The sequence below is a fragment of the Meriones unguiculatus genome, chromosome 17 (genome assembly GCF_030254825.1).
Source record: "Meriones unguiculatus strain TT.TT164.6M chromosome 17, Bangor_MerUng_6.1, whole genome shotgun sequence".
Classification (NCBI taxonomy): Eukaryota; Metazoa; Chordata; class Mammalia; order Rodentia; family Muridae; genus Meriones; species Meriones unguiculatus.
In genome coordinates, this window is record NC_083364.1 from 13,017,393 (window position 1) to 13,032,440 (window position 15,048).

The window sequence follows — 15,048 nt, forward strand, 5'->3', positions numbered from 1 at the left end:
AGTTGTGGAATCTTAGTCTGTTGATTGGAGTTCAATTGACCTGTGACAGGTAGATAGATCCAAGTTGCAAACTCCTTGAGGCTCACATGAATTCTTTTAAGTTACAAAAGATGAACTTCTGGAGCCTTCTACTTTTAAGTCATAATAAAAGCTTGGGGATTAAAAAAAAAATTATCTGGGGTTAAAAACTTCAACATTCTTTTCTTTGTCCAGAGGTCTGGACAGAGGTGGTCTTAACATGATGAGAAGTAATTTTAGGTATCAGAACTCCATTGATTACTATGTTAAAACTTTGAATTTTTGAAGTCTTGATATCACATATTTTTTTTTGTTTTGGTTGTTCTGTTTGGTTTTTCAAGGCAGCCCTGGCTGCGATATTGAGCTTCTCCCAGGATGAGGACAGGTCTTGGCTAAAGTGCCCTGTCTTCACGTCAGAAGTTTGGAACGAGAGCAATCTCAGCATGCAGATGTATGAACAGGTTCTGGCTTACACTGTTGGATCTTGTCGTGGACATCTGCTTTCCAGTTCTCTTGGACAACCTCACTACACCATGCAAGGAACAGCAGGCACAGGATCTTGCAAAGTATGTTCAAAAAACTCCAAAATTTATTAAATAAAAACTTTATTGAATAACAACACAAACGTAAGATTTACTACTAATAAAAAATTAAAGTTTCCTGTATAAAAATAGATTATCATGTAGTTGGCAATATTCACACTAAATATATTAAGTCTATACCAATAGTGGGGCTAAGGTGACAGAATATAAATATTAACATGACATATTAAATTTCAGCTTAATATATACAAAGAAACATCTTCAAAAATAGCTTAAGAATATATATATATAATATGTAAAATATATTTTTATTTATATATAAATATTTGTTTATTTAAAATATATATATATATATTTATTTTTTTGGAATAAACAGTTTTGTACAGCCCTCAGCAGGGTGAGGCTTCAAGGAGTCCCGGGTTTACAATGCACATCTAGCATTAGTTACTCCTCTCCCGAGAACAAAATAGATGTGTTTACTTCCAGGCTGGGAAGTATCTTGGGATGCCTCCAGCGCGTTTCTTACTTCTCCTGGATTGCTCGGGTCCCATGAACAGCAGCACACTGTGACACTTCTCTGGTAGCACACAGTACCGGTAGGCAACCCCGGAGATTCACTCAGAGACAGGCAACTGGTGGCCTTCCTTTCAGAAATAACTCATGCAAACAAGCAGTCGAGAATGAAAAGCACCGGAATCCATCCACTGCCAGTTAGCTAAAACTTGTGAACAAGAACAGCAAAATTCAATCCAGCATCGACCTCAGTCACAGATAAATCTTGACAGCCGCATGCTTGTGAGCATGCACTCTGCAGGCTGGGATAGTTTCTAACTTTCGGTGGGCACACTTGTCTTCTGTTGTTGTTTCTGTCCCGACAGGGTTTCTCTGTGCAGCCGTGGCTGTCCTGGCCGCAGTCTTTACACTCAGAACTTGTTCAAGGCTCTTCCACACCCAGTACCTGCAGTCCTTAGCCTCACCTGGGAAAGAACTCGGAGCAGCTGCCTCGCAGTGGCCGCCAGGGGCCGCTGCTACAGTAAGGGCTTGTGCAGGATCTCTCACACCATCTTCTTCCTGAACAGAGGTGCTGCTGGGAGAAGGTGATGGGCTGGCCCCTGGAAATGTAATCTGCATATTTACAGGCGAACACGCCGCAGTCACCCCCGTTCAGCTGCTGAGGAATCTCCTCTGCCGACATGCTGTGTTGCTTCCACTCCACAGGGCTCAGGTCACTGTTCCTTCTCGCTTTGCTCTCCTCCTGCAGATAGCAGAAAAGCAGCTCAAGGATGCCGGGTCTCTTCTGTCCCATGGAGTCCAGGTAGACAATAGTCTTCTTTCTTAGGTCTGTGACCACCAGGCTCCAGTGCATGCCCAGGTGAACTGGGACCAGGAGAAGTTCCTTTGCAAAGATGTTTACTGCCCGGGTCCATCTTCTGACTGACCTGTAGCCACCAGACATTAACTTGGTGTAAAAGAAGGTATTAAATGCGTGAAGTGCCGGGTAGCCTTGACTTTGATTTCTTTCCATGAGAAGATTCATGTAAAAATTGATGACTTTGTCGTTGAGCCACTGGGTGTTCCTTAGGGTCCACAGGTCTCCTCGAGTCATTTGCAGTTTGAAGGCACAGCTCAAGATCTCATCTTTTGACCCAGGGCCTAGTGCACTGCCGATTTCTTTCTCCACGTCCACTGTGATATCAGGACCACAGTCCAGCCCTCTGCCCTTGTCTTAGTCTTCAAGAGCCTTTTTCTTGACCACAGGTGTTGACACTTTGCTGTTGGGCATGCCATTGCTGACACTGTCTGTGCAGATTTGAGGTTTTTCTGATTCATGATTTTGCCCTTCAGCACAACCTTTGAGTCTTCGAGGTGTCCATGGTGCTTGTGTGAGTGCTGTGAGGGCCAGAGCTCACGGGGACGTCAGGTTGGAGGAGTCCCAACAGCCCTGGGCACTTTTCATTGTGTTGTTTCTGAACTTCTTCCTCCCTGTTGCTGTAGGGGGGCTTGAGACCCTGGCCTCCACCCACAGACTCCTCAGTCACAGCCTCTTCTGGGGGGCCTTTGGCACATTCTGGGGCCATTAGCTATAACGGACCCTTTTCCTGGGGTGTCCATATTCGTCTCTTGTCAGGCTCTTCATCCCCAAGCTCTGTTTCATGCTGTTCCTGTTTCAGCTTCTTCCAGGACTGGACTGGCTCTTCGGAGCACACATCATCCTCTTCCTCTTCTTGGCATTTCCTCTTCGGGCCTTTCTCTGGCTGTTCAGGGCTCATTGTTTTACCCTGCTTGCAAGGCTGCCTTATAGAGGGACTACTTGGATTGTCTTTGCTCAGGTGTTGGCTTCCAGCTGCTACACAGCTTTCCCATGTCCTAGTCAAAGTGCAGGTCAGCTGGGCGTTCTGTGGGAGTTCTTGGGTTGTCCCCTTGATGGCTGAAGGGTCCCTTAGTCTACTGGGAGATGTCTTATCCACACCAGACATGGTGGTTCAAGGTCAGAAACCTCAGGGGAAGAGCACAGGTTTCTTTGGGAGCTGGGGTCAGTTAGGCCACGAAGACAGAAGGAGGTGGCAGTGTCAAAGAACACTTCTCACTGAAAGACTCCCAGGAGCCTATCTAGACGGGGAGACCCTGCTTCCCAAGGAACAGCGAGACCAGCCTTCAGATGCAAGCCGCAAGAGGTTTATTTTGATACATGGGTACCCGGGGCGACCAAGCCTATCAGAGGATTTGTGCGCCTCTTGGTTGGGGTGACGGGTTTTTATAGGGCTCGGGAGCAGGAGGCGCGGTTACAGAAGTGAGAAGCATAGTTACAGGGGTCTGATTGGGTGGTTTGAACAAAGCCGTAGTTAAGTCACGTACCCAGAACAGTGAAGGCGGGAAGGCAGATTGTGAGCCCAGTCAAGTACCCACCCGGAACCGGAAGGCGGGAAAGAATGCAGCGAGGTAGCTCTTGCTATACCGCGCCTACTCTACATAGTGTTAACAATCGCTGCTTATCTTTTGGTCTTTCATTTCCCCCTTTCCTATGATCATTTGAAGACCCAATCTTGGGTCTTCCAGATATGACCCCTTGTATCTTATAGATTTATTTTTTTATAATGGGATCTGGGGTTCCTTCAGGGTGAATATAGGGGTAGTAAGCCAAAGAGAACTATTACAGGATCTCTCTAGGCTTTTAGCCCAGTTGCTGCAATATTAGTGTCCATTTCAGCTAAGCAGATGTCCAAGACAATAGCTAATGCCAGGGAGCCCCTTTTGACTTAGCATTTCAGCCTGCTAGGGGGGATTTGGTCGTAGATCGGTCTTCTGGAGCTTCTTCGAGCTGACCGTTGGACCGTAGGCATCAGGGGCTAGGAAGGCTGAAATGCCAGTCAAAGGCTGGGCAATGGGGAAGTCCCAAGCATCTGGTTCGTTGATCCACCTGAAGAGGCAGGGAGCAATCCTGTCAGTTTCCAGGAAGTCCAGATCTCAGCTTGCAGTCCACAGCTGATCCCGGACAGAGTTAAACAGGTGAAGATCTGCTGAGACAAATTCAGACTGGAGACAGGAGTTAAAATTTGTCTATTAAATGGGTAAGATCAGGGAAAATCTCATCTGCGATCCTTTTGAGCTATGCCAGATCCAGGTCACATCCCTGAAACTCATATGAAATTTTAGTACACAAAAGGAAATATACATAATTTTAAATACTCAGAAAAGTAACATATCAGCAAATCAAACATTTTGAGAGGAACAGGTAAAACTGCATCCCACTGAATGAGTATCAGTTAGCTGTTTGTTTTATAACCTTTATACACAACCTAAGTATGTCCACAGTAACACATTTTTTTCCTGTGGGCATAGCTGTTTGTAATTAGTCACGAATGAAGCTTGGCCATTTTTATACACTCAGCATATACTTTTAGTTTTCACTTTTACTTTTATGTTTACACTGGAAAGTTAGGCAGAAATACATTACTGGCTTTTAGTGCTAAACCCTGGATGCTTGGACTTTCCTTAACAAAGCAACTAGAAGGAATAGGTTTAGGATATTTCTGTGTCAAAATCTACCCCAGAAATGGCAGATATTAAGAATACCATACTAAAAGCTATGACTTTTGGGTCAGATACACACATTAAACAGATGTTTTTAAAATAACGAGAAGCACCTTTAGTCTATCTTCAGAAGCCAACAAAGGAAATTAAAATCTTAACCTGGTGACTGAATAATAAGCAGTTATTGCTCCATCAACTTATCAGAACTCTATTGATCAATGTCAACACTCTGAACTTTTAAAATTTTATAACATAAGCACAATAGTAGCAAAGAGGGGGGAGAAATTTAAAATATTTCCCATTTTTTATCTGCTTTAAAATATTTATCTCTTTATAACTTATAATTATATCTTAAAAAAACTACTTAGACTCTCCAATCTTTTGAATTTATCAACCCTGAAACATTTTTTTTAAACTAAATAATAACACTCTAGATTTTTACAACCTAAACTCCTGTATTTTCAGACCCTATATAAGCTCCACTTATTTATCTTAAGACATGAGTCCTGTGAGCAAGGCAAACCTGTCTTTTTTTTTCTAAATAATGTATCTAGTACTCTGTGGTTCTAGCTAATGATCAATGAGCTAACAGTCGATCTAATTGTCTTTTCTCTAGCTGCAAAGCTACCGTAAGCTTAGCATAGCCGTCAAGGTGTTCAGAGACCTGAGAAGGATAAATTATAAGCTAAATAAAAACCAATCCATGTGCCAATCAAAATGACAGGGATGACTAGTTAGCCCATTACCTAGGCAGTGTCCCTGGCTCCTGTGTTTCAGCATCCTGAACAGACGCAGTTCTGCCAGGCACATAAGATGAGAGACTGTTTCTGTGGAGAAACTGTTTCTGTGGAGAGAATGGCCTCACCTCGCCCTTAGCAACGTGAAACATTGACTCCAGGTGTCCACAGTTTTGGCTGGGCCCTAACAGTAGGCCAGTTGAGGCAGTATTGCCCAGTGGTTAGCATACCACAATCCAGAGTAGCATTCATCTGTCATTGTGCCCAAATCTTCTCGGAGACCTTGGGGGACCTACTGCCAGGATTGCGGGACTTCCTGTCACAATAAGCTTACATATGTTAAAATGCCTAATTCAGATTTCTGACAAGCTTGAGGGCCAGCATATCCGAGTTACTCTGTTTTTATCATCTGCTCTAAACTGTGTCCTATAAAACAGAATGCTATGATCTCTGATTCTAGCATATTTTCGAGATGCATGTCCTAGAAGTATATATTTTAAGACAAATAGATAAGAGAGTAGGTAAGGCTCAACTGCAGTATTTAGCATGACTTTAAATCTGTTCTTTCTGAACTAAAATCAAAGCAAACCTTTTAATCGGATACAGTTCATAGAGAGGCTAGCTAATCTTGCTGCTCCTACCACTTGCATTAAAATTGAACATTAAAAAGCTTTGCATTTAGCCCTAATGACTAAACATATCTCCGGACCAGCATGGCGGCTGGCCACGTGTAACTGAACTCAGCTGGAAGTCTTAAACAAATATGGCAGCCAAACTACAGCTTTACGAGCTCTCCATTGCTGAACCATCATGGCGGCTGGCCATGTGCTAGCATTAGCACAGGCTGTGACTGACAATACCAAACATGGCCATTAGGTGCTGATGATACAGCAAACACTTCGGAGCTTCCATAATCCCCCACAACCAAAAGTTCCCAGTAATCGAACAAGCTTTAGAACCAACTGCAAAAGAACAATTTTAAACTGTAATTATTTTAGCCATACCAAACCTATCAGCAAGAATTTTTTCCTTAAAAGAGCATAAAAAAACATTTTGTAATGAGGAATCACCAGCCTTTTAAATGAAGTATAACATTTTAAAATACAGTTTTTTTTTTAAATCATATTAACTCTCTGGCTTTTTATAACACATCCACTAACCTTCTGCAACATGCTTTATACATTCAGATTTCTAGCTTTTCTTTTCTGGCTTAACCAGACATGCTTACTTTTTTGCTCTCTTTCTTGCTTTTCAGACAACATAAAAACTCTCACTAAAATCCTTCCCATTCTGACATGATCCTGCTGAAGCCCAGAGTCTACGTACGATTTGCTTTTTATAGGCAAAGCAAAAGCAAGTTACATTACTATAAAGAGGAGTTCTGAAACTGCCAAATTTTTTTAAAATAACTTTCCTGCATCTGATAACATAAAGGTAACAACCAAACTCTAAGGAACTTAGAACAAGCTTTAAAGAACTTGGTGAAACTTCCCCTTTTCTTTGTCTCAAGATAAAGAACAGGGTGTAAACATGTTTTTTTATAAACAAAGCAGCTTATCAAACAAACAGCTCTCCATAAGATACATTTCAAAAACTGCAATTTTCTCAGTCATAGTCATACCCAAATGTCTGATAAACTTTAAACAATTTTTTAAAACCCGTTTTTGCAATATTAAAACAAAGTACCCCTTTTGTAGAAGTCACAAGGCATAAACATAATCTTTAAAATTAAAACCAGATTTTAAAACCAGAATTTACCAGTGCAAGCAATTTAATTTTTAAAACCAATACCAATTTAAAATAAGCTATCCTTTTAACCTAGAAGGAAATGAGAATTATTTGACCAAGGTTTTCCTTTTTTTTTTTACCCATACCAAGATGGCGGTTACATTATAAAATCACATGGTGAAGTCAAGATGGCGGCAAGACACTGAGACACTTTAGACCACGTGGCAGCCTATACAATATGCACTTACGGATCTAATAAGGCGCATAGGCACACATTTTAAACAAATTTCGTGAGGCCTTTCAGAACAGAAAACAAAAGGTAGACAGACAAACAACACTCACTACACTTATGACAAAAATCAGGCAGACAGAAGACACAAACCGCGCGGTACGAGATCAGCGCCAAAGCGAACACAAACATTCAGATGGAGACCGTGTCGGAGGTCCGGTTCCTCCGTCTCCCAGATGAAGCACGTAGCCTTCTCTCAGGGGCGTCGCCCCAAAGAGTCCCACTCGGCTCGTGTTTCCAGACAGGAGGGAACCCAAGAAGGGTTACCTTTCAGACGGGGAAGCAAATGATTCCCCTACCAGGCACTCCTGAGACGTCTCCCAGGAGGCACGGAATAGAAGTACGAGCCCGTCAGCTCCTTCTAGTTTCCGTCTGATACAGATGACCTGGCCAAGTCCAGACCACAGGGGGACTCGAACCCCCTGGAAACGAACTCACACAAAGACAGACCGTTTAACACAACGATACACAAGACTCACAGAACAAAAAGCTGGCAGGTCTTACCTCCCGACGCTGGGTCGGTGGTCCCTGGGCGGGGGTCTCAGATCTCGGTGGGACCTCCAAATGAAAGACTCCCAGGAGCCTATCTAGACGGGGAGACCCCGCTTCCCAAGGAACAGCGAGACCAGCCTTCAGATGCAGGCCACAAGAGGTTTATTTTGATACACGGGTACCCGGGGCGACCAAGCCTATCGGAGGACTTGTGCGCCTCTTGGTTGGGGTGACGGGTTTTTATAGGGCTCGGGAGCAGGAGGCCCGGTTACAGAAGCGAGAAGCATAGTTACAGGGGTCTGATTGGGTGGTTTGAACAAAGCCGTAGTTAAGTCACGTACCCAGAACAGTGAAGGCGGGAAGGCAGATTGTGAGCCCAGTCACGTACCCACCCGGAACCAGAAGGCGGGAAAGAATGCAGCGAGGTAGCTCTTGCTATACCGCGCCTACTCTACATAGTGTTAACAATCGCTGCTTATCTTTTGGTCTTTCACTCACATAGCTGATCTTCTCTAATCTTGTCTTTCAGGTGGCGTTTTTTCAGTCCCCCTAAAGAAAGGTCTGTGGAGTTCGAAATCTGCGTTTTGTTTGTCTCTACTGAGGGAGAAGGATCACTCTAGGGCACAAGGAGCCTCTGTAGAACCGAAATTGTGGAAATCACAATGAGTGTCAGAGACTTTCAGCCAAAGACAGCAGTCAACACATGTTAGAAGCAAGACTACTGTGTGCCTCCCTCCACTGTCACCAAGGCTCTGGAAGGCCAGTTTCCACAAGCTGGTTATGATGTGGTTTTATGCACCAGGGCAACATTCATTGGTGAATGGAGGCCCTGCCCACCATCTACCAGGTCTAGGGTCTTAAAGCTTGTTTTCATTCCTGGAATTCCTGTTGGAACTCCTGCTGGCTGAAGCAAACCCAAGATCAGTAAGAACTCAGAGGAGCAGAAGTTCAGCACATATCATGAATAAATAAATGTAAAAACCCCCAAGTGCTGGGATTAAAAGCTGCAGCACCACTGCTTGGCTGGACAGATCTTTTTAGGATGACTCAGCAGAGATGGCTCCGTGGTAAAGAGTGATGCTTTTCTAGAAGACCACACTTTGATTCCTAGCCCTGTCTTTGCAGCTTACAATCAGCTGTAACTCCAGTGCCAGGGGAGCTGACACTCTCTTCTGGCTTTAAGCAGGAAACGCACACACACACACACACACACACACAAACACACACACACACACACTGCTCTTACATATGTGAAAGTAAAACACTCATACACATTAAAAATAAATCTTAAAAAAATAAAAGCTAGGATTTGTACTAAGCCAATTTCTATTTTTTCCCCAGAAAAACAGTGTACCAGAGAACTAAGTAAAAATCTTTGCTAAAATGTACAAAACAAAATTAGAAAAAAAAATGTAATAAATGAAAAGATAGTTATCCCTTGTAAAAGCTTTTAGAAATAGTTTGAGAAGCTTCTATGTCCTTAAACCTTGAAAGACAGAGACCAAACCATGTGTTTAAACCTGCTTGTAGCTGCTTTTCTCACTCCCAAAACTCTAGATACATAACCATATCTCCATAAAACTCATATAATATGTGATTTATCAGTGGCGAAGCTTTGTAGATTATATTTGATTTGATTGTTGCCAAACAGAAGGGAGGACCAATGAGATCGCTCAGCCAGGTTAGCTGCTCACTGGCAACTCTGACCAGTTCAGGGCAATTCCTGAGTCACACAAGATAAAAAGACAGAACCCATTCACCCGAATTATTCTCCGACCTCCACGTGTGGTGCGGCAAGCCAGCAGTTGCTGGACTACAACACAAATAAATGACCAAACTGCAATAAACTCTGAAAGGTGAGCTAAGACAGCGGCCTTTTATCCTAGTGGATCACTGTGGAAAGGCTGTGCCGCTCACCCTGCAAATTCAGGCAACGGCCAGAAGAGGGCAGAGAGAAACCACAGAGAAGAGCGCGCCTCTCAGCTCTTTCCTGCCTTCCTTTCTGACCCAAAGGAGCTTCTCAGAGCAGAGAACCGCAGGGGCAGAACAAAAGCATCTGGACAACTGGGCTCCCCTTGTTTACAAGGCTGGCAGGCTTAGTCAGGGGTCTAGAGAGTAACAGAACACACACACACACACACACACACACACACACACACACACACACACTAGATAGATAGATAGATAGATAGATAGATAGATAGATAGATAGATAGATAGATAGATAGATGAGTTTAGATAGATGACTTACAGGCTGAAGTCCAGCTAGTCCAGAGATGGCTGCCTATGAATGGAAGGTCCAAAAGTCCAGTAGTTTTTCAGTCCATGAGTGTGGATGTCTCAGCTGGTCTTCAGTAAAGGCCAGAATTCTACATAAGTAGACCGCAAGGACAGTGAAGGAATGGACTTCTTCTCAGCGAGGCAGTAACAGGCAAATAGCAAAAGCTCCCTAGTTCCAGCGCCTTTTATAGAGGCTTCTAGCAGAAGGTGTGGCCTGGATTAGAGGCACGGCTTCCCTGTTCAAAGATGAGGATTAAAATTAAGCAAGGAATCCCTCACAGGTGTGCCTTTTCATTTGGGGGTTTTACATAATACCAGATAACTGGAATCCAGTTGACAGTCAAGAATGGCCGTCACAGCTGCCTTTCCAAACCCCACTTCATATCCTGGACACAGTTTGACATTTTTGACATTTAACCTTGTGTTCTTTCTTTCTGTAGCTTCTGGTGTGTGTTTGTCTGTGTTCCCGTGTGTACGTGTGTGCATATGTGTGTGTGCCTGTGTGCAGGCTCTCTCAAAGAAGTCAGCATGTGTGGGCTGAGTTGTGGGGCAGCAGAGCTGGGCTGGAGTGGAGTGGAGCTCACTTGGTGGAACTCTTGGCCCAGCAAATAAGAACCCTGGGTTTGCTTCCCAGACCACACACAACTGCATGTGATGGGGCATGCCTCTTCTCCTAGCGCTCTGGAAGCAGAGGCAGAAGAACCACAATTTCAAGGTCATCTTAAGCAGCGTAGGGCTTTCACAGTCAGCCTTGGATACAAAGAGCCCCAAATGATAAAATACAGGATATAGGAAGGGAGGTTGTAGATTAGCAATTACTGAGCATATGCCATGCATAAACAAAGGCCATGGTTTAATCCCTACCACCTTCAAGATCCCTGTAGTTTGTTCAGTCTCCAAAGCTGGCTGTCTAAGCTGGTCCTCAGTAAATGTTGAAATCCCAAAGATGTAGGCTGTAATGCCAGTGAAGAAATGCCTCAGCAGCAAGATGGATGAACTTACCAGAGAAATGGAGGGTGAGTGGACAAAAGGCAAAGATTCCCTTCTTCCAGGATCTTTTATGCAGGCTTCCACTGGAAGCTGTGGCCCAAATTTAGGGCGGGTCATCTCACCCCAAAGGATCCCTCTCAAATAACCCAGTCCAGGAAAATCCCGTCTGAAGGGGGCAAGCTTCATGAAGCGCACACCGATTAGATGCCCTGTGCAGAACAGCCTCTCGGAAGCTCCTCACACCAGCAAAGTTTTATGGACTTAGCAGGTTATATTTGGGATTTTTCATACTGATATACATATTTGCAATGCCATAACAATTAATGAAAGGAGAGGAGACCATAGATCTGAAGCTGAGTAGGGAGGGGAAATGCCAGGGTGTGGAGGGAGGAAAGGGAAGGGAGAAATGTAATTATGGTATAATTTCGAAAATCTTTTTAGAAAGTTAAAAAAAAAGAATAAGAAAAAGAACAGGAAGGTTCTAAAATAAAATAAATAAATAAAGAAAGAAAGAAAGAAAGAAAGAAAGAAAGAAAGAAAGAAAGAAAAGAAAATTCCTGACAGATGTGCCCAGGTGCTTGAGTTTTAGTTGATTCCAGATGTGATCAAGTTGACAACCCAAGATTACTCATCATACATGACATGCACACAATGGAAGAATTTTCATATGAAGAAAAATTATGGCTGAACATGGATAAGGTATGTCAAGTGAAATAAACCTGGTAAATGTTGTATTATCTCACCTCTGTGAGATAAGATAATCTGAAAATCTCTGGTTCATGGAAGAGAAGAATACAATGATGGTTTCCCAAGTCTGGGATGCGAGCAAAAGGAGGGGAAGACAAACCTCAGACACAGGTTATGGGTTTTGTGCTTAAAAGCTCACCTTGAGAAAAGCTGAGGCCTACCCTAGGATCCTGAGTGCTCAGTGTAGTTGCCATCTCACTAATATTTTCTATCAGCTTGAACCCTGTGTCCAAGTAGTTTTTCCTGGTGGACACACCACAATTCTACAAGCCTGCTTTAGTTTTAAGATTTTCTATTTTAAATTATCATTTAGCAAGAGAGAGAGTATGTGTGTGCACAGAGTATGTTTGTAGAGAGCATAGGTGTGTGCAATATGTGTGTGTGTGTGTGTGTGTGTGTGTGCATACCTGTATGAGTGCATGAATGTGTCCCATAGTGTATTTGTGGAGGCCAGAGGACAACCTTTAGAAGCTGAGCTTCATTGCATGCTGGATCCCAAGGCTACATCTCAGTTCATAGGCTCACCTGACCAGCACTATTACTCAGTGGACAATCCTGCTGGCCCCAGGCCTGCTGTGCAGCAACAATGGAACAAAGAGTTAGGAAGGCATGAAAAAGGGGCAAGGCTACCTGGTGCTTGTAATCCCAGCTTTATCTGTACCTGCCCTTTTTACTTTATCTTTTTTTTTTCTGTCTTCTACCATCAATATAAAATATCTTCTGGCCCTGTTACTTCTCTTATATCTATTGTATTCATTACAAAAGTAGCTAGAAAATGGCCGTGTAGTGGAAAACACTCTGAGACCCACACTGGAGTCGCAGAATCCACATGGTGCCCTACAGCTTCCAGGAGACCAGCTTCTAATGCCTTGTTACGGCTGTCACCAGGCATACAAATGCTGCACAGATATACATGCAGTCAAAACACCCATACACATATAATAAAAAAAAATTAAAGTATGTTAATGTAGGCAACATCTCTTCCCATCTCATCGTGACTTCCCATATTCAAAACAAAAACCAAAACAACAAAACAGTCCAGTTTAAGCATAGGGGCTATAGCCCAGGACCTCCTCTAAAGGGCCAGTCTCCCAAAACCACAGTCAAAATAAAAATTCAGTTTCTTCCACAGTTTCTCCCTTTTTAGACAGTTTCACTGTGTGGCTCCCATAGCTATTCTTTGTTGTCAACTTGGCTACATCTGGAATGAACAAACGCCAAGATGTTCTGGGTACATCTGTAAGGGACTTTTCTTAATTGAATCACTGGAAGTGTACAGACCCACCTTTAATCTGGCCACTCCTTATGGTGGCAGCCCATACAAAGGAGGTGAAAGCAGGAAGCTCTCTCCTTGCCTGCTTGCCCTCACTCTCACTGGCAAGTCCACTTCTTCACTGTCATTAGAGCCTACTTCTTCCAGGATTCCAGAATGTGCTGAAGACCTGCTGAGACATCCAGCCTTAACCAAACAGCTATTAGCCTCTTGGACACTCCTTTGGAGATAGCCATTGTTGGAATAGTCAGGCCACAGCCTGTAAGCCACCATAATAAATCCCTTTTACACTTTCCTGTACATATTCATTCTATTAGTTCTGTTTCTTCACTGAACCCCGACTAATACAGTAGCCTAGTATGGCCCCTAACCCAGGCAATCCCTCTACCACACCCTTCCTGAGCTCTGGAATTACATATGAGAATCAAGGGTGTCTCCATCCTATTCATTTACATCGGGGACTCAATTTTTCCTCTAGGACCCACCACAAATCCATTTCCAAAGCATAGTATGCACATATATTCTATGTCTGTCCATTCTTTTATGACGGAAATAATCATGACTGAATATGACAGAAAGGAGGGTTTAGACCAAGCATTCTGTCTCCCTGCCACTACCCACTTCTGATGGCCTGTGGGATGTGTGACACCTCGAGCAACTCAGTCCATAGGAATGCTGCTGGTGCTTGGGGTGCCAGGCCGAGGGTTTTCAGGTTCTTGGCCTCTTCCTCAAGAAGGAGCTAAAGCCATGCAAACATTACTTTCCTCAAAAGCTAAGTGATAGTATTGATCAGAAGGAAACATGCTGTCAAGAGTGGCATTGGCCTGTAAAAGTGAGGGTACACAGTGCCCCAGTTAGTTTGGGGCTTCTTTTTCTGGGGTTCTGGGGGAGGTTACGCGCCAATCACCAACCCTAGACTGTTCTCCCTGGGCAAATATCTATCAACAAGTCAAGACTAATGCCACAGCCTGTGTCTCTAGGGAAGAGGCTAGAAAAACAGGCACCCCTTTAATGCCGTCTACCGAAGTGTAAGGAAAAGAGAGCCTGACCTTTGCCTTCTAGAATATGGGCAGAGATCTGTAGCTGCTAAGAGATCTTTTTGTCACGCTTTGCTCTGAATACTTACTCTCCCACCTTTCACCCTGACTGTTGAGTTGCATCTGATAGTTCTTGTCTGGCCAAACTCTTGCTGTGTTCCTTGGAGTGCTAACACCATCTTGTTAAAATAAGGGATGGGATTTAATATTTTCATCGGTATAGGCTCCTGGAATATTCATATTCTGACTACACTGTGAATTAGACACATGGGAAACCTTAGTAGGATTCTAAGTGCAGAAAATAGTTGTCCTAATGAGAGGCTGGTCGGGGTAGGTGTTCAGAATTACCAAGGTGAGGGAAAAGTAGGCTGATCTATTATAATTGAACTGTGACTCCTGCAGAATGGAAACAGATGGACCTAAGTACAAGCCCGATGCTCTTACAGGTGAGCAGGTGAAGAGGAAAAGTGTACTGAAGAAACAATTAGTTTTTAGAGATGCGTTCCATGAAAAATGCCTTGGCAGCACCGTCACTGGCACTCAGGCAGTAAAACTTTTATAAGGTTACTCTCTTGATGTGCTTTGGTTCTGAGCTTCACATGAGTAGACTCACCTGGAGAATTCTTTTCCCAGTCAATATTTGGAACTTATGGTGTCTTTGCTCCTCAGAATGGCCTTCGTAGCACACCTCCTCAGAGCTTACTGGAACTTCAGCATCTCAGGCTTCCCTCCGAAGAAGGACGAGATCTCCCTGTGCCCCATATGCACATTGGTCCTGAGAAGTGTCATCTTAAGTGTGAAGTGGTGTGTCTGAGTCTAAGACAGACTCTAAAGTGCTCTGATGTTGGTTATGACGTGTCCCAGGACTGGATCCCAAACACTA

The 15,048-nt window shown here is 43.6% G+C and overlaps 1 pseudogene; it reads right to left on the reverse strand.

Annotated features, from left to right (window-relative positions):
- Positions 1-1,588: 1,588 nt before the first annotated feature.
- Positions 1,589-14,344, reverse strand: LOC132648670 (sentrin-specific protease 2-like; annotated as a pseudogene).
- Between the last annotated feature and the right edge of the window lie 704 nt (positions 14,345-15,048).